At 37.5% G+C, this 19,738-nt stretch overlaps 1 non-coding gene across 1 annotated transcript; it reads left to right on the forward strand.

Annotated features, from left to right (window-relative positions):
• Positions 1–7,149: 7,149 nt before the first annotated feature.
• LOC144579108 (U6 spliceosomal RNA) lies at positions 7,150–7,257 on the forward strand. The gene has a single exon (XR_013525993.1). It is a non-coding gene; the product is annotated as a U6 spliceosomal RNA (small nuclear RNA).
• The last annotated feature ends 12,481 nt before the right edge of the window (positions 7,258–19,738 follow it).

The following is a 19,738-nucleotide window of genomic DNA, read 5'->3' on the forward strand; positions in this document are numbered from 1 at the left end:
TATTTCCATCTGTATTCTGTTATTTAATACCTTTCTGACTACAGTTTGGCTTTACATGGTTGTTTTTCAGGATCTCTGTCTACCATTCCCCTTGCCTTCAGGTATGATGCTTTTTTTTCTGAAGATCTTGGCCACATTCTCTCATCAAAAAAAAAAATCCAAGTCTTACTATGATTCACTACTCCTTAATATGAAGTTCTCTTCACTATTGTCACACAGAAATTAAAAATCCACACTTTGTAGAAAAGAAAACTTCTGCATTACACAAAGAATCTTAAGTACAGTTTTAAAATATTTATAATTATTTATATGAATGTACCATTTTCTTAGTACTCTCTAATGGAAACAAACCATGTCTAAAATCTCAATTATTTTTGGAAGAAAATATTTATTATACAGAAATGTTGTAACATCAAGATTTTTGTCATTATTTTCTTTAGCTGGAACATCTGTATATAAATTGAAGAGACAATAAGTAAGAAGAAAAATAAAAAAAGACTGAGTAGGTGCTGATGTATTCAAATAAGCATAGAATTCATCCTTGATATATTTTTAAAACTGACTGTGGTAATATTATTTCAACACTACCATTGTTTTCATGAACTGAAGACAGATAATCCTTAATGTCCAGTATTGAAAACATCTGGATTCTTGGCATGATATGAATACAATGTATGTGGTTAAGGTAAGAAGTAAGAGGTAGCTTTTACTTTTATCACCCAGATTTTTGATGTTGATACACAAAGCCGGACTATGACAGCCTAATATGTTTGCATCTAGATAAATCTATAATGGTTTTATCTCAAGCTGAATTCATCATAAGGTAGAATAAAACCAGTTAAAATAAATTTACCAGTTGTAATCAAGCAAGAAATGTAGCTTAATCATATGCACCCCACCAAACTCTGAAAAGAAACAAACACCAAAATATATAAACAAAAGTCTTGCGGTTTTATATGTAGCACAGCTTCTGACCTCCATCCTACCTCAAAGAGAGAGTACTGAGAAGAGAATAGAAATTATTTTTTAAATCCTGAATATTTCTACCAAGAGCCTTCAATTCTGAGATAAGCTGACAGCTGCTGTGAGGAAAATTACAAAGATAAAACCACTGAGAGTAGAAAACTGCTGGGAGCAGACGTTTTCGAGGTTCACCTTGAGACTTCAGCTGAGGCAGGAAGATCACACACAGCTTTTCATCTTTCAGGGCACTAGGCAGAGTGGAGGAGGAAGCTCTGCTACCACAAGAATGGAAGAGATCCCCAACTGGGATAGTTCAGATGGGTGGAACTTAGAGATGACATGTATTTTGTTATTTATATTTGTTTTCAGTGTTTACATTTTTAAAAATAAGCATAGATCATTTTTATTATAATAATATCATTTTTAAAAGAAAACAGGAACATAATGATTATCTCATACCTTTTTCATTATACCTTTTAAAAAATAGGAACATTTTGACTATCTCATCATACCTTTTTATGTTCCTGTTTTTTAAAAAAGATACATGCAAGAAGATGTATCATGATTTTAAGTGGTTATTGACTCAGTTGGGCATTGGTATTCTACCATACTCTTATGGGCAGTCAACACCACCGAGCAGCTCACCGATCTCTAATGTTAACCCTTGCATCATTATTAAAATAATACTTTAAAAGTACTTGGTTGACATTCTCTAAAATGCCCCCTTTATTCTCAAAGGTCTTATTTGGACAAAATTTTATCCATAAGGCACTTCTTAGTTAATTGAAAAGGCAATTGGAAGCAAAAACCAACTTTAAAGCCTACTCGTGAGGATATTTCATAATTACAGCATTAATTGGGTTAAGTCAACATGATTTTGAAAATTACCTTCACAAAGACAGCTCCTATGTCCACACATTGTAGTTTCTCAGAAAAAGAGTGTCATTTCTTCTAAAAGAAAAAAATACAAGAAATCCTTAAAAACATGAAAAACCTTTTTAAACATAAAGTCAACACTACTAGGTATTTTAAAATGTATTTTTAAAAGAGCCAACAGGTATATATATTCGTAAATGAGAGCAAATAATCTTATGACTTGAAATAAATGTAAGCGATACTTGAAGTATATATGAAGTATTTGAAGTATATTTACCAGCTCTGCAGGGAAATTAAGCACAGCATCATAAACTATTTTACATAAATATTACCAAAATCAGGATATATTTCATAAATAATTTCTATGGACAAATGCTATCATTGAGCCTGAGTCATTAGGATTTAACATTTCACTCATGGCTCAGTGGGGAATAAAGCTAAACTTCTAGACATTGAGCAATGCATTCTTTGATCATTTTATTTCCAGCACATCTTTGCACACATAAAATATCAGAAGAAGCAATGTAAACATAAAAACAAATGGAATCATTTGGAAAGTTAAGAATTCTGTAGAATCCAACATCAGCAGAATGGCAGACTAAAAAGGACCAAACTCTTTTCCTCCAAAGAAACATCAAAAAAGAACAATAACAACCACACAACACCCTGAAACAGTCTAAACCAACTTTGAACTCTGAAAACGAAGGTTTATAGCAACCAAGCAAACGCCAAATTAAGAAGAAGACATCTCCAAAATAGTAGGAAACTTTTTGTGATGTTTTCACTTTCCCCACTCCCTCCCTGGCCAGGTGGCAGTCTTGGTATTAAAAAAACAACTCAGTTTCAAGTTCCTCTCATCTTCAAATTGAACGGAACAGAATATACCTTATTTTCAAATTATTGTGTATATCTGTTCTAGACTGGTTGGAGGTTATTTTAAGAACCGATGTGCTAGTCTCTGTCTGGCATAATTTGAACCACAGGCAAATAAAGAGATCCTCATAAAAGCTGTAAGGAACTGCAAACCCAAATACACTTGGGATAAGAGACCACTCACAATAGACCATCTAAGGCCCAGAGGAGAAGCTGAGGTAAGACTCTGGGAAATTCAGACATTAAAAAGCAACTGCTTACATACATAGGGGATTGTAGAAAAGTCACAAGTGCATGTCCACCAAGATTCATGCTCAGAAATGTCCTGAGAAGATCTTAAGCTTTGATTTCAGGGTAAGGCCTAGGCTCAGAGCAAGCCTAGCTAACAGGTGAATGGCGGCTCCTGCATGAAGCAAGTTTGCGCAGACTGGGAGAGGTAGTTGTTCCTTCTTTTCAGTCTTTTTTTTTCTGGAGGGGCGGGGTGTTATTATTCATGTCTCAGCTCCTGGCATTCAAGGAAATCTCTTCCAAAGCATTTGCTTAACATGAGCTAAAGGAACAGAGACTTCAATGGGTACTCATAACTGTCTTGCATGCTCTGCTCATGTACCCCAAAACCTAAAATCCAATAAAAAAGTTAAAAAAAAAAAAAAAAGAATAATTGCTGCCTAGTTTAAAAATGTCTCAAAACAGATGGACTACTGAAGCTTTTAACAATTAAAAAAATAGAAAATCTTGAAGAACGGGGAAAATCTGATTTTTAGAATTACTGCATTATAATAATGAAATGCCCAATTAGTAACAACAACAAAATAATCACAAGGTATATAAGGATAAGGAAAACATGATTCATTCAAAGAAACGAAATAAATTGACAACAACTGCCTGGGAGGAACCTAGACGTCACACTAACCAGACAAAAAAATTTAAAACAACTGCCTTAAATGTGCTTAAAGAGCTAAGGGAAGATTACAAATCTGTTTTAAAAACTGGAAGTGAAAAGGAGAAATAGGAGAAAATAAAACATGCATTCCAATTCCCTTACCTATAGTTGCTGACACTCAAAAATATTTATCATGTAAACAGGGCAATTCAAGTAGCAGAAGTGTCAGCATACTTAAAAGTACGGAGGTAAACACTATGAAAGACAGTAATATTGACTAAAATTATGTAGTGAAGAGATATAAAACGAGAGAGAGAAAAGGTAATAGGCTAATTTTACCGCCACCTAACATTACTTTAATATCCACAAGTGAAAAATATACTTAATATTAATAAAGCATTAATACATCTATCTTTTAAAAAAAATCCTCCGGATTAGAAAAGCAAGATAAAATTATCTATTTTAAGAGCATACAAGCATACAAGAAGAGAAACCTCAAACAAATTGATACAAAGAATACAAGACCAGTATATACAAAACGATTGTATTTTTATATACCTGCAATAAATAATCTGACCATGACTTGCATCTTTAAAAAATACTTAGAGGCCAGGAGCAGTGGCTCACACCTGTAATGCCAGCACTTTGGGAAGCTAAAGCGGGTGGATCACCTGAGGTTAGGAGTTCGAGACCAACCTGGCGAACATGGAGAAACCTCGTCTCTACTAAAAATACAAAACTAACCTGGCATAGTGATGCGTGCCTGTAATCACAGCTACTTGGGAGACTGAGGCAAGGAGAATGCTTGAACTCGGGAGGCAGAGGTTGTGGTGAGCCAAGATCGCACCATTGTACTCCAGCCTGGACAACAAGAGGGAACTCCATCTAAAAAAACAAAACACAAAAAACAAAAAACTTAGGAATAAATTTAACAAAATAATTGCAAATTTATATTCTGAAAACTAAAACTTTTTTGAAAGAGATCAAAGTTAATAATGAATGGAAAAATATCCCATATTCGTGAAACAGAAGACTTAATATTGTTAAAATGGCAAGAAGCCTTAGATTGATTGCAGATTCAACACAATTCCTATCAGAATCCTAGCTGGCCTCTGTGTAAAATAGTCTTTCCAGCAAATGGTTTTTAAACAACCGGATCCAGCAAAAGAAAAGAAAAATGAATCCACACCTTGTATCCTAAACAAAAATTAACTCAAAATGAATAAAACACTTAAATGTAGTGTTGAAACTAAGGCTATTAGTGGAAACTATAGGTGTAAATCTTTGTGAGCTCAGATTTGGCACTGGTGTCTTAGATATGACATCAAAGCACAATCAACAACAACAACAAAATTCGATAAAACAGACTTCACCAAAATTTAAAAAAAAAATGTGGGCCTCAAAAACACTATGAAGGAGTGAAAAAACAATCCACAAAATGGGAGAAAATACTTGCAAATCACATCTCATGAAGGATGTATACCCTAAGCATATGAGGAACGCTTATGACTCGGTATTTATTTTTTAAATCCCACTTTAAAATGGGAAAAGACGTCTCCACAAAAGATGTACCAATAGCCAATAAGCACATGAATAAATGTTTAACAGTATTAGTCATCAGCTAATTGCAAATTAAAAACACAGTGAGATACCACTTCACACCCACTAAAATGGCTGTAGCCAAAAAAGAGAGAAAATAAACACTAGCAAGGGTGTGACAAAATCAGAACCCTCATTACTGTGGGAATATAAAATGGTACATTTGCTTTGGAAAACATTTTAACAGGTGCTCAAAAATTAAACGTGATCTAGCAATTATAGTCTCAGGTCTTCTCACCAAAAGAAATATCAATACTCTTGCTATTACCACATTGTCTTTACTACCTTGCTTTATAATAAGTCTTGCAATCAGAGTGTATGATGTTCCAACTTTGTTTTTCTTTTTTGTTTGGTTTGGCTATTGTAGGTCACTTGAGTTTCCTTAACAATTTTAGTATCAGTTTGTCGAATTCTACAAAGAAATGAGCTAGAATCCTGATACGAATTGTGTGGAATCTGAAATCAATCTAGCGTTTATTGCCATTTTAACATCATTATGTATTTTCCAAAAAGTCACTTAGACCCCTCTGTATTCTGAAGTCTTCATCAATTTTACAGAATTGATGATGAAAACCTCACCAATTTTACAGAATTTTTAACAGAATTTAAAAGAAACTATGCCATAATCCCAAACTGGGGTTTTTCACCTAATGTTGACAAGGTATGGAAAATAAATAAATTTTATCATGGAAATTATCTCAAGTACATTTATTTATTTATTTAAAGATGGTGTCTTGCTCTGTCGCCCAGGCAGTAGTGCCATGGCATAATCTTGGCTCACTGCAACCTCCACCTCCCAGATTCAAGCCATTCTCCTACATCAGCCTCCCAGGTAGCTGGGACTACAGGCATGCATCACTACGCCCAGCTAATGTTTATGTATTTTTAGTAGAGACGGGAGTTCCACCATGCTGGTCAGGTTGGTCTTGAACTCCTGACTTCAAGTGATCCACCCACCTTGGCCTTCCAAAGTGCTGGGATTACAGATGTGAGCCATCATGCCTGACCAAGTACATTGATTTAATTTGTGTAGAAACAGCAGGAAGAAAGCACTTAGAAATATCTGCCCACCACACCTGAATTGCATTGAGCTTTTATGGTATGTAAAATAAAGCTTCTGGTTTTAAACAGAGAAGGGAAACGCAAAGCAAATAAACAGCCTATTAACCGTTAATTAACGTACAGCGGAAGTAATTAACAATAAAGCAAATGGATCAATCATTACCATATCATACATTACTCATGTTTGACACCTCCAAAAAGTATCTAAAACATGTTATTTGGATACATGCATTAACCCAGGGGTAGAATTAACTCCATAGTTAATTAATAATTAACTCCATAGTTAAACAATTTGATGAGTGTCCTTACCTGTATTTATAGTAAATCTCATCTTTTATCTTTCTTACCAGCATGTAAATTGTAGAACTGTTGATGCAAAAATGAAAAGATAACCTAGACTGAGAAATATAAACAGACCAATACATAGCATAAGGTTCGTAAGGACATGCAGACTCTGTGTGAAGGGGATGTTTTCCAAGCATTGTAACAAGAGTGGACTGACTTGAGGTGGAGACAAAACAAAGGTGATGTAAGCTGGCTAAAGGGGAAACATCAGATCTGAAATGAGATCAGGCTCATTACTGTGAAGATGTTAGAAGGCAAGTTAGAGTCTCATTGTTAGAAGAACAAGATGCCAAATGTTGATCCTGGCAGCTTAGGTTCTCAAGAACACTTGCCGGTTCATGCCTTTTTATATATTTCCTGTGATATGCCAGAGTCATTCACATGGGGCCACCACTATGACATGCAAATAAGGCATCTGGCAAGTGACAAACCAGGATGCAAACTCACTTCTAACTCTGGGTTAGAGCAAATAAGTAGAAAAAAATAACACTAAAGGAGGAAGGAGGAGAAGGGGGAGGCGGAAGACTGGGGAGAAAAAAATAAAACGAGTGTTTGCTTCTGCAACACATTTACTAAAATTGTACATTAATGTACAGAGATTAGCCTGACCCCAGCACAAGGATAGCACATAAATTTGTGCAGTGTTTCTTATAAATTTAAGAGTGGGCTGAGCATGGTGGCTCGGCCTGTAATCTTAACACTTTAGGAGGCCGAGGAGGCTGGATCACTTGAGGTCAGAAGTTTTAGACCATCGTGGCCAACATGGTGAAACTCTATCTCTACTAAAAATACAAAAATTAGCTGGCCATGGTAGTGTGCATCTGTAATCTCACCTGCTTGGGAAGCTGCGGCAAGAGAATCACCTGAACCTGGGAGGCAGAGGTTGCAATGAGCTGAGATCACACCATTGCACTCCAGTCTGGGAGACAGAGAGAGACTCGGTCTCAAAAAAAAAAAAAAAGTTTTAAAAAGAAGACAAGTCAAAGAAAGAAGATGAAAAGGAACAGAAAGAAGAAAATACATGTACTAACATTTAACCTATGGTGCAGAAGCTATTATATCTCATGTCTCTCTGCTCAAAATCATTCAGTTGATCTTATTCGAAGTGAGATTCCATATCATTATTACTTTTTAAATTGTATTTGTGTGTTTGTATTGAGACAAGATCTCACTCTGTCACCCAGGCTGGAGTGCAGTGGCACAATCATAGCTCACTGTAGCCTCCAACTACTGGGCTCAAGTGATCCTCCTGCCTCAACCTTCCAAATAACTGGACCTGCAGGCATGTGCCACCACACCAGCTAATTTATTTTTTGTTGACATGAGGTCTTGCTATGTTTTGCAGACTGGTCTTGAACTCCTGGTCTCAAGCAATCCTCTCACCTCAGTCTTCCAAAGTGGTAGAATTACAGACATGAGCCACCATGCCTGGCCTCCTATTTGCTATCACAGTCAATGACCCTACGGACCCTGCTTCCCACTGTTGCCTCCTCTTCATCTCCTCCTATTCTTCCTCGCTCTCAATCAAGTTCAGCTGCATGACTTTATTAAACATATCAAATAAAATACCACCTCAGAGCCTTTGAGTTAGCTGTTTCCTTTCCCCAGAAGTTCTCTCCCCATTTTTACCCCATGCCCACATGGCTTTCTCCCTCACTTCCGTTCACTTCCTTCACGTCTCTACTCAAATACTGTCCTTTCGTAAAGTCCTCCTTCGACCACTCTAAATGAAATAAACACCTGCCATCATTCTCTATGCTCCTTACTCTGCTTTATTTTTCTTCGTATTATTTATTGCCACATGAAGTATTTCACATGTATTTGTACATTTGTTTATTACCTGTCTCCCCTCCGTTTCTGGAATGTAATTGACAGGAGAACACAGATTTTGACTATTTTATTCACTGCTGCATCTTTAGCGTCTGGAACTGTGTGTGCTTGGCATGTGGTAGTTCACCAGGAAATATTTGTCAAAGTTTGAATGACTGAATAAGCGAACAATTGAATGAGGAGCCCTGTTTTAGACAATGAACTGAAACACAGAGAAACTAAGTAGCTTACCCAGGTCCCTTGGAAAGTTAAACATTTTTCCCATGGTGAGTTAAACAAGTATTGTACCTGTTTAGAACACAAGTTGCATTCAAACTTAAAAATTATATTTTGTCTTTGTGTGTATGTATGTGTGTGTATGTCTGTGCCTGTGTGTGTGTGCGCATGTCTGTGTGCCTGTGTGTACATATGTGTGCCTGTGTATGCGTGTGTGCATGTGTGTGAATATGTACTGTGTGTGTGTCTGTATCTGTGTGTCTGTGTGTACATGTCTGTCAGTGTGTGTCATGCATGTGTGTCTGTGTGTGTGTGCGTGTGTGTGTGTATGTGTGTGTGTTTATGTGCTGTCCTTCTCTTTGGATCATTGTTCATTGCCTAATCCTCAGCTATCAAGACATAATCTGATTCTATTGTTACAAGTTTGGTATGCATGTTGATGTATAGATTGGAGATAGGAAATTAGCTTGCTGACATCATTTGTTTAATTGGATTACCAAGAAAATCTGATTAGAAAGACTGGTTAGATTCAATAATTACAACCTTTTGAAGTACTACTATAAAATACTGTATTTAAAAAAAAATTTGAGAGGTTCCCGATCTGAAGATCTGAAGAGCAGAAATCCTTCACTCTGATTTCCAATTAATTGAAGGGGCATATAATCCTTGAAATTCAGACACAATCTAGGAATAGAAGAATGAGGACTCTAGTTTTAATCTAATAAAATTATGTTTTTACTTCACTCTTGCTACCTGCCTAAATGGGGAGGATGTTAAGATAAAGGAAAAAGTTATGAAAAAAATTAAAGCATATTGTCTACATCTGAATTTGTGAATGATGATGCAATTTGTAACCTAAGTTAACACATAAATAAAATCTAATTCCTTCTAAATGATATGTGATCTTTCTGGATCAAAAGGATAAGGTGACTGGCATTCTTTTGAAGAATTTTAAGTTTAGACTGAGAAAGGTATTCATGTTACACTCCTCGAGACATCACTCTCTTTGTGGATCAGCAATACCGCGCTTCACCAAGGTAGAACCACAGAACGAAAATGTGACTAAACCAAAATTCTAAGAAAATTTCTGTCACTTCTTTCTTCTCTTTTTCTCTTCCTATGCCTTAGATGCTTGACCTTTTTTTATATTTCCCCAAATAAAATTGTATTATTTTATATCTGCTTTAAAGTGTCTGTGATGATTCACATTAAGAAAAAGAAACTGAGAAACCTCAGTGTATTAGAAATTTCTGTGAAATTGCTCTTTAGCTTGGAACCCATCATATCATGTCACAGAAACCTGAAAAGTCTGTGAGCCATAATTTTAATGTCACGGCACGATTTTATAACCAATAATGCAGTGTAGGCAGAATCAGATTACATATGTACAGGAATTGAATCTATTAAGGTTAAAACTAAAATCTATCTTTTAATAAAATAAATTATACATTTGCATTGCACAGCACATATTTACCTTAAGGCATTTGGAAAATAACACAATAGAATCAATATAAATTACATGAGAATTCAGTAGCAAAATATTCAGATTCCTTGTGGAATCATATTGCATCTATTAGTTTGAACCAATAAAAACACTGGTTTATAGTGTTCATAGTGCGCATTTTCCTCCCACTGTGGTTGCATTGTCCATGGCAGGTAGAGAAATATTCTTGAATGGGTAAGTTGCAACTGTGGGACCCCTTCCTGACACCTTACACTAAAATTAACTCCAGATGGATTAAAGACTTACACGTAAGACCTGGCACGATAAAAACCCTAGAAGGAAATCTAGGCAAAACTATCCAGGACATAGGAGTAGGCAAGGACTTCATGAACAAAACACCAAAAGCATTGGCAACAAAAGCCAAAATAGACAAATGGGACCTAATGAAACTCCACAGCTTCTGCACGGCAAAAGAAACAGTCACTAGAGTGAATTGGCAACCAACAGAATGGGAAAAAATTTTTGCAGTTTACCCATCTGACAAAGGGCTGATATCCAGAATTTACAAAGAACTCAAACAGATTTACAGGAAAAAAACAAACAAGCCCATTCAAAAGTGGGCAAAGGATATGAACAGACACTTTACGAAAGAAGACATATATGAGGCCAACAATCATATGAAAAAATGCTTATCGTCACTGGTCATCAGAGAGATGCAAATCAAAACCACATTGAGATACCATCTCACGCCTGTTAGAATGGCGATCATTAAAAATCTGGAGACAACAGATGCTGGAGAGGATGTGGAGAAAAAGGAACACTTTTACACTGTTGGTGGGAGTGTAAATTAGTTCAACCATTGTGGAAGACAGTGTGGCGATTCCTCAAGGCCTTAGAAATAGAAATTCCATTTGACCCAGCAATCCCATTACTGGGTATATATCCAAAGGACTATAAATCGTTCTACTATAAGGACACATGCACACGAATGTTCATTGCAGCACTGCTTTCTTCAAATTGGTTTCTGAAGATCCTTTTCTCTTTGAAGTTGCATGTAGTAACAACAGTCCTGACACTGTCAACGTGTCTGTCCATCCCCACGTGTCTATTCCTGTTTGTTCATGGGCATGGGAGAGGTCTGAGTCACTGAAGGGTGTGTTCCCCACTTTCTTGTAGATACTTGAAAGGGAACCATGAACACTGGTGCCCAGAGGCACAGGCAGAACACCAAGGTTCTCCCACCTTGAGGACTCACTTGGAACTTACATAAGCTACCCCCCTCAAAAAAAAAAAAAAAAAAAAAAAAACGAAAAAGGCAAACCAGTTTATCTCAAAAGGAAATGTCTCTTGCTTCTCTTTCATTAATTTCCAGTTGTTCCTTTGTTTGACTAGTAGGTAAGAATCTCAGTTCACTTCTCTTATGTTCCAGAAATTTAACTTCTTTCACTTTTCTATCAGTCAATTTCTATTTCAAGTCCTAATTGAGCAAAAATAGTAGAAGACAAATTTCAGTCTTTTGGGATTTTATCTTCAGCCTGAGGTTTCTGAGGTTGAGTGTAGATTTTGCCTACTTCTATAGGGTAATAAGAGTTCTGGGTAAGGACAGCATCTGGCATTTGGATATAAACTTACACAGGTGGTCACTGAGGCAGCTCTTACTCTGGTCATGGTCACCTGGGAGCTTCAGACCAGGAATTTCCATGTTAATTTTATGATTTACCTAGATAGCATCTAACAAACAAAGACACATAGTTGCTTGAATGGGATGGGAGTTGGGTAATAAGAACAAGTTGAACTACCAGAAAAGAAGAAAAAGTGTTACAGAATTTCTATGTGTATTATAATCTCATACTTTTGCAGAAAAATAGCTAATTTCTTCCCCATCTTCCCAGGTCTCCCCCATTGCCCAAACTAAATCCTGTTGTCTCTCTGTTCTCTGGAAGGTAAAATGTTGGGCAGCCAACAGACAGGGGCAGAAGCTCCTGGGGGATCTCTTGAAACTCAATAAACAAAGTCTGGGAGAAAGAGAATCTTATATAGAGGCAAATGTGATAATTTTTAAATAGATTTGATGCTGCTATGTTTTTGGTGAATTAATTTTAGAGCAGAGGCTAGTATTTCACTGAAAGCCACTCTCAATATGAATGTATAAAGTCTAGGCAAGGACTCCCTAAAGATGTTCAATGGTGTTACACAGAACGTGTTCTGGCATAGCAATGTAGCATGTTGTTCTCAGCAGACATTACCCTCCAGAATTGATTCTATTTTAGACAACGTGCTGACTAATGTACAGAGCAGCTTGACAGAAAGATGGATCCATTTGGATAGTTCAGATCTGAACAACAGCAGATTTTCAAGCAAGTTTCAACTTTTTAGAAGGTTTTACAGTTTTAAGTATAGATACTATAATTAGAATTATGTCTGGATTGAGAAATGTTTATCCAGAAGATATTTTTCAGCTTAAATAAAATTAAACAATTTTAATTTGTCCAAAGCAAAGTTAAACTAATTGTTTTAATTATTTCATTAAAATTATTGTAATAAGAATAAATTTCTGCTTATATTTCACAATACAAAATTGAATCATTTGGTTAATTGGTTGCTTATTTAAAGTTAAATCATTGACAGTATTTGCATTGTCAGTTTTCTTTGTGACTGCTTACATTAGCCAATTTTTATAGCTGTAAATTTTTGCCAAAAAGATATGATGCTTCCACAAATAACAAGTATTTATATATACTGTTATACTCTTTATCAGATTGATTTTTGCTTTATCTCATTTGATTTTCCTTTTAAAAATACTCATTTTGAATTTGATGGAAGACCAATAGTCATATTTGTTTCTGAGAAAAGTCTGAACAAGTCCTTTCAGATATCCTAGGATTTCATTCCAACTAAAGGGATGCATGAAACTTCCTCATTTCAGTGAAAGAAGCCAGACACAGAAGGCTACATATGTGTGATTTCATTTACATGAATGTTCAGAGTAGGAAAATCCATAGAGACAGAAAAGATACTAGTGGTGGCCAGAAGACAATGCAGTGAGGGAAGAGGGGGATGATTGCTTAAAAGCTTTCCTCTTGGAGTGATGAAAATATTCAAGAACTAGATACTGGTAACAGCGCACAACATCTTGAATGTACTAATGTCACTGAAAATATACACTTTACAATGGTGGAAATGATGAATTTTAACCACTCATAATCATGTTTTATGAATTTTACTACTTTTTTAAGAAAAGGGAAAAGAAGGTTCTGAGATGCAAACCTGTGCAATCAAAATAAACTGTCAAATAGAGAAGCCTGTAAACATATTATGAATATGATTTAATTTTTCTGCCTGTGAAACCAAGTCTAACTCTAAATAATGTAAGAGCCAAAAGAAACTGTCTAGGCTGGAGAAGATGGCACTATAGGAGCAACTCAGGATTGCAGCTCCCAGTGAAAGTGCAAAGGGTGAGTGGATGCTGCATTTCCAGACGGATCTTTATTGCCCACAGACCAAGACATTCCCAGATGTAGGAGCCACACGGGCCACCAGCACGGCTGTTTGGACCGGTGCAGCTGTTTTGGGCGGCGCTGCAGCACAGCAGCACTCCGTACAAAATGCACTCGTCTGGTTGCCCTGTTAAACCAGCAATTTGAGATTTGGGAAGGCAGATTAGCACATTCATCTGATTAAATGGGACTTAAACAGTAAGCCAGGCCAGGAGATTCCCAGGCAGCGACATTGTTTCAGCTGGCACAGTGGGTCACCGCACGGGAAATCACACAGATCCCTGTGCCCTTTCAGCAGGCGACTGGAACACCTGGGAGAGAGTCAACCATTCAACTTAAAAAAAAAAGGGCTCTGAGGCAGGGAGCCAGGTGATCAGGCTCAGCGGGTCCCACCCTCACAAAAACAAACAAAACAGCAACTGGAAACGCTCAGGATTGAGAGATTCAAGGCAAGCACAGCTGAACCCAGGATGGTGCAGCTCAGTGGGGGAGGGGCGTCCACCATTACCGAGGCACTCCACCCCTATGGAGATACTCTGCCATTGCTGACACAGCCTGGGATTGCCAAGGCAACCCACCACTGCCAAGGCAACCCATCATAACAGAAAGAGTCCACCATTACAGAGGTGGGCCACCATCGCCACAGCAGTTCTAACCACACCCATATAAACAGGAATACAGGGAATTACACAATGCAGCAGGGCTGATGCTACGGCAGCAGGGCGGAGCCCAGAGCAGCTCAGCATAGCCTCTGCAGCAGGCAGTGACTAGACTGCCTCCTTGCTGGGCAGGACAGTGCAACGGATACTCATAAATAAAGCCCTAACTCCCCTGGACAGAGCACCTGAGGAAAAAAGGGGGCTTTATGAGTTCTGCTGCAGCAGACTTAAACATACCTGCCTAGCAGCCCTGAATGAACAACAGAGCTCACAGCTCAGCACTTGAGCTCCTATAAAGTAGACTGTCTCCTCAAGCAGCTCCCTGATCCCTCTATATCCAAAAGACTGAGAAACTTCTGTGAGCTAAAAGAACATGTTCTAAATCAATGCAAAAAAACTAAGAACATTGAAAAAAGATTTGAGGAAATGATAACAAGAATGGACAACTTAGTGAGGAATATGAGTGATTTGAAGGAGCTGAAAAACACAACATGAGAACTTCATGAAGCATGCATAAGTTTCAACAGCCAAATTGACCAAGCAGAAGAAAGGATATCAGAAGTTGAAGATCAACTCAATGAAAAAAAACGAGAAGCTAAGATTAGAGAAAAAAAGTGCAAAAAGGAATGAACAAAGTCTCCAAGAAATGTGGGACTATGTGGAGAGATCTAATCTACATTTGATAGGTGTACCTGAATGTGACAAAGAGAATGAATCCAAGCTGGAAAATACTCCTCAGGATATTATCCAGGAAAATTTCCCCAACCTAGCAAGGCAGGCCAATATTCAAGTCCAGGAAATACAGAGAACACCACAAAGATATTCCACAAGAAGAGCAACTCCAAGGCACATAATCAACAGATTCACCAGCGTTGAAGTGGAGAAAATGCTAAGGGCAGCCAGAGAGAAAGGTTGGGTTACCCACAAAGGGAAGCCCATCAGCAGATCTCTCGGCAGAAACCTTACAAGCCAGAAGAGAGTGGGGGCAAATATTCAACATCCTAAAGAAAAGAACTCTCAACCCAGAAATTCATATCCAGCCAAACTGAGCTTCATAAGTGAAGGAAAAATAAAATCCTTTGCAAACAAGCAAGTACTCAGAGATTTTGTCACCACCAGTCCTGCTTTACAAGAGCTCCTGAAACAGGCACTACATATAGAAAGGAACAACCAGTACCAGCCATTCCAAAAACACACCAAATGCTAAAGAGCATCAACAAAATGAAAAACCTGCATCAACTAACTGGCAAAACAGCCAGCTAGCATCAAAATGGCAGTATCAAATTCACACATAACAATACTAATCCTAAATGTAAATGGGCTAAATGCACCAATCAAAAGAAACAGACTGGCAAATTGGATAAAAAGCCAAAACCCATCTGTGTGCTGTATCCAGGAAACCCATCTCACATGCAAGGATACACAAAGGCTCAAAATAAAGGGATGGAGGAAGATTTACCAAGCAAATGGAGAGCAAAAAAAAAAAAAAAGCAGGAGTTGCAATTCTCGTCTCTGATAAAATAGACTTTAAAGCAACAAAGATCAATAGAGACAAAGAAGGACATTACATAATGGTAAAAGGATCAATACAACAAGAAGAGCTAACGATCCTAAATATATATGGACCCAATACAGGAGCACCCAGATATATAAGGCAAGTTCTTAATGACTTACAAAGAGACATAGACTCCCACACAATAATAGTGGGAGACTGACACTCCACTGTCAATATTAGACAGATCAACTAGACAGAAAATTAACAAGGATATCCAGGACTTGAACTCAGACCTGGAGCAAGCAAACCTGGTAGACATTTACAGAACTCTCCACCCCAAATCCACAGAATATATATTTTTCTCAGCACCACATCACACGTACTTGAAAACTGACCACATAATTGGAAGTAAATCACTGCTCAACAAACGCAAAACAACTGAAATCATAACAAACAGTCTCTCAGACCATAGTGCAATCAAGTTAGAACTCAGAATTCAGAAACTACCTCAGAACTGCACAGCTTCATGGAAACTGAACAACTGGCTCTTGAATGTTGACTGGATAAACAATGAAATGAAGGCAGAAATAAAGAAGTTCTTTGAAACCAACAAGAACGAAGATACAACATACCAGAATATCTGGGACACATTTAAAGCAGTCTCTAGAGGAAAATACATAGCAATAAGTGCCCACATGAGAAGAGTGGAGAGATCCAAATTTGAGAGAGCTAGAGGAGCAAGATCAAAAAACTCAAAACCTAGCAGAAGACAAGAAATAACTAAGATCAGAGAAGAACTGAAGGAGATAGAGGCACAAAAAACCCTTCAAAAAATTAATAAATCCAAGAGCTGTTTTTTTTAAAAGATCAACAAAATAGACCACTAGCCTGACTGATAAAAAAGAAAAGAGAGAATAACCAAATAGATGCAATAAAAAATGATGAAGGGGAAATCACCACAGATTCCACAGAAATTCAAACCATCATCAGAGAACATTACAAACAACTCTATGCACATAAACTAGTAAACCTGGAAGAAATGAATAAATTCCTGGACACTTGTGTCCTCCCAAGCCTAAACCAGGAGGAAGCCAAAACTATGAATAGACCAATAACAAGGTCTGAAGCTGAGGCAGCAATTAAGAGCCTACCACACAAAAAAAGCCCAGGTCCACAGGGTTTCACAGCTGAATTCTACCAGTGACACAAAGAGGAACTGTTACCATTCCTTCTGAAACTATTCCAAATAATCCAAAAAGAGGGAATCCTTCCCAAATTATTTTATGAGACCAACATCATCCTGATACCAAAACCCGGCAGAGACTCAACAAGAAAAGAAAACTTCAGGCCAATATCCATGATGAACATAGATGCAAAAATCTTCAATAAAATATTGGCAAGCCGATTGCAACAGGACATCAAAAAGCTTATCCACCATGATCAAGTAGGATTCATCCCGGGGATGCAAGGCTGGTTCAACATACGCAAGTCTATCAATGTAATTCACCACATAAACAGAACCAAAAACAAAAACCACATGATTATCTCAATTGACACAGAGAAGGCCTTTGACAAAATTCAACAGCCCTTTATGCTAAAAACCCTCAATAAACTCGGTATAGATGGAAAATATCTCAAAATAATAAAAGCTATTTATGACAAACCAACAGCCAATATCATACTTAATGGGCAAAAACTGGAAGCATTCCCTTTGAAATCTGGTACTAGACAAGGATGCCCTCTCTCACCACTCCTACTCAATACAGTACTGGAAGTTCTAGCCAGAGCAATCAGGCAAGAAAAAGAAATAAAGGGTATTCAAATAGGAAAGGTGGAAGCCAAATTGTCTCTATTTGCAGACGACATGATAGTATATCTAGAAGACCCCATCATCTCAGCCCAAAAACTCCTGAAACTGATAAGCAACTTCAGCAAAGTCTCAAGATACAAAATCAATGTGCAAAAATCACAAGCATTCCTATACACCAATAACAGACTTAAAGAGAGCCAAATCAAGAACAAACTGCCATTCACAATTGCTACAAAGAGAATAAAATACCCAGGAATACAACTAACAAGAAATGTAAGGGACCTCTTCAAGGAGAACTACAAACCACTGCTCAACGAAATCAGAGAGGACACAAACAGATGGAGAAACATTCCATGTTCATGGTTAGGAAGAATCAATATAGTGAAAATGGTCATACTGCCCAAAGTAATTTACAGACTCAATGCTATCCCCATCAAGCTACCAATGACCTTCTTCACAGAACTGGAAAAAACCACCTTAAACTTCATATGGAACCAAAAGAGAGCCCGCATAGCCAAGTCAATTCTAAGCAAAAAAGAACACAGTAAGAGGTATCACACTACCAGATCTCAAACCATACTACAAGGCTAAAGTAAACAAAACAGCATGGTACTGGTACCAAAACAGAGATATAGACCAATGGAACAGAACAGAGGCATCACAGGCAACACAACATATCTACTACCATACAATCTTTGATAAACCTGACCAAAAATATAAAAAATAAGCAATGGGGAAAGGATTCCCTGTTTAATAATTGTTGTTGGGAAAACTGGCTAGCCATGTGCAGAAAGCAGAAACTGGACCCCTTCCTGACACCTTACACTAAAATTAACTCCAGATGGATTAAAGATTTAAACATAAGACCTGGCACCAGAAAAACCCTAGAGGAAAATCTAGACAAAACCATTCAGGACATAGGAGTAGGCAAGGACTTCATGAACAAAACACCAAAAGTATTGGCAACAAAAGCCAAAATAGACAAATGGGACCTAATCAATCTCCACAGCTTCTGCACGGCAAAAGAAACAGGCACTAGAGTGAATCAGCAACCAACAGAATGGGGAAAAAATTTTGCAGTTTACCTATCTGACAAAGGGTTGATATCCAAAATTTACAAAGAACTCAAAAAGATTTAAGAGAAAAAAACAAGCCCATTCAAAAATGGGCAAAGGATATGAACAGACACTTTACAAAAGAAGACATACATGAGGCCAAAAAACATATGAAAAAATGCTCATTATCACTGGTCATTAGAGAAATGCAAATCAAAACCACATTGAGATATCATCTCACGCCAGTTAGAATGACGATCATTAAAAAATCTGGAGACAACAGATGCTGGAGAGGATGTGGAGAAATAGGAACACTTTTACACTGCCGGTGGTAGTGTAAATTAGTTCAACCATTGTGGAAGACAGTGTGGCGATTCCTCAAGGACCTAGAAATAGAAATTCCATTTGACCCAGCAATCCCATTATTGGGTATATATCCAAAGGACTATAAATCGTTTTACTATAAGGACACATGCACACAAATGTTCATTGCAGCACTGTTTCCATAGCAAAGACCTGGAACCAACCCAAATGCTCATTGATGATAGACTGGACAGGGGAAAATGTGGCACATACACACCATGGAATATTATGCAGCAATCAAAAACGTTGAGTTCATGTCCTTTGTAGGGACATGGATGAATCTGGAGACCATCATTCTCAGCAAACTGACACAATAACAGAAAATGGAATACCGCATGTCCTCACTCATAGGTGGGTGATGAACAATGAGAACACATGGACACAGGGAAAAGAGCACTACACACTGGGGTCTAGTGGGGGGAATAGGGGAGGGACAGCAGGGGGGAGCTGGGGAGGGATAGCATGGGGAGAAATGCCAGATGTGGGTAAAGGGGAGGAAGGCAGCAAATCACACTGCCACATGTGTACCTGTGCAACTATCTTGCATGTTCTGCACATGTACCCCAAAACATAAAATGCAATTAAAAAAAAAAAGAAAGAAGCTGTCTAGGCTGGTATTAACCTTTTTCTTAAATTAAAAATGTTAATTATAAATTTAAGAAAATTGGGTTGATAGGTGCAGCAAACCACCATGGCACACATTTACCTATGCATCAAACTTGCACATCCTGCACATGTATTCTGAAACTTAAAATAAAATTAATGTTA

This window comes from Callithrix jacchus, chromosome 13 (genome assembly GCF_049354715.1).
Source record: "Callithrix jacchus isolate 240 chromosome 13, calJac240_pri, whole genome shotgun sequence".
NCBI classification, from domain to species: Eukaryota; Metazoa; Chordata; class Mammalia; order Primates; family Cebidae; genus Callithrix; species Callithrix jacchus.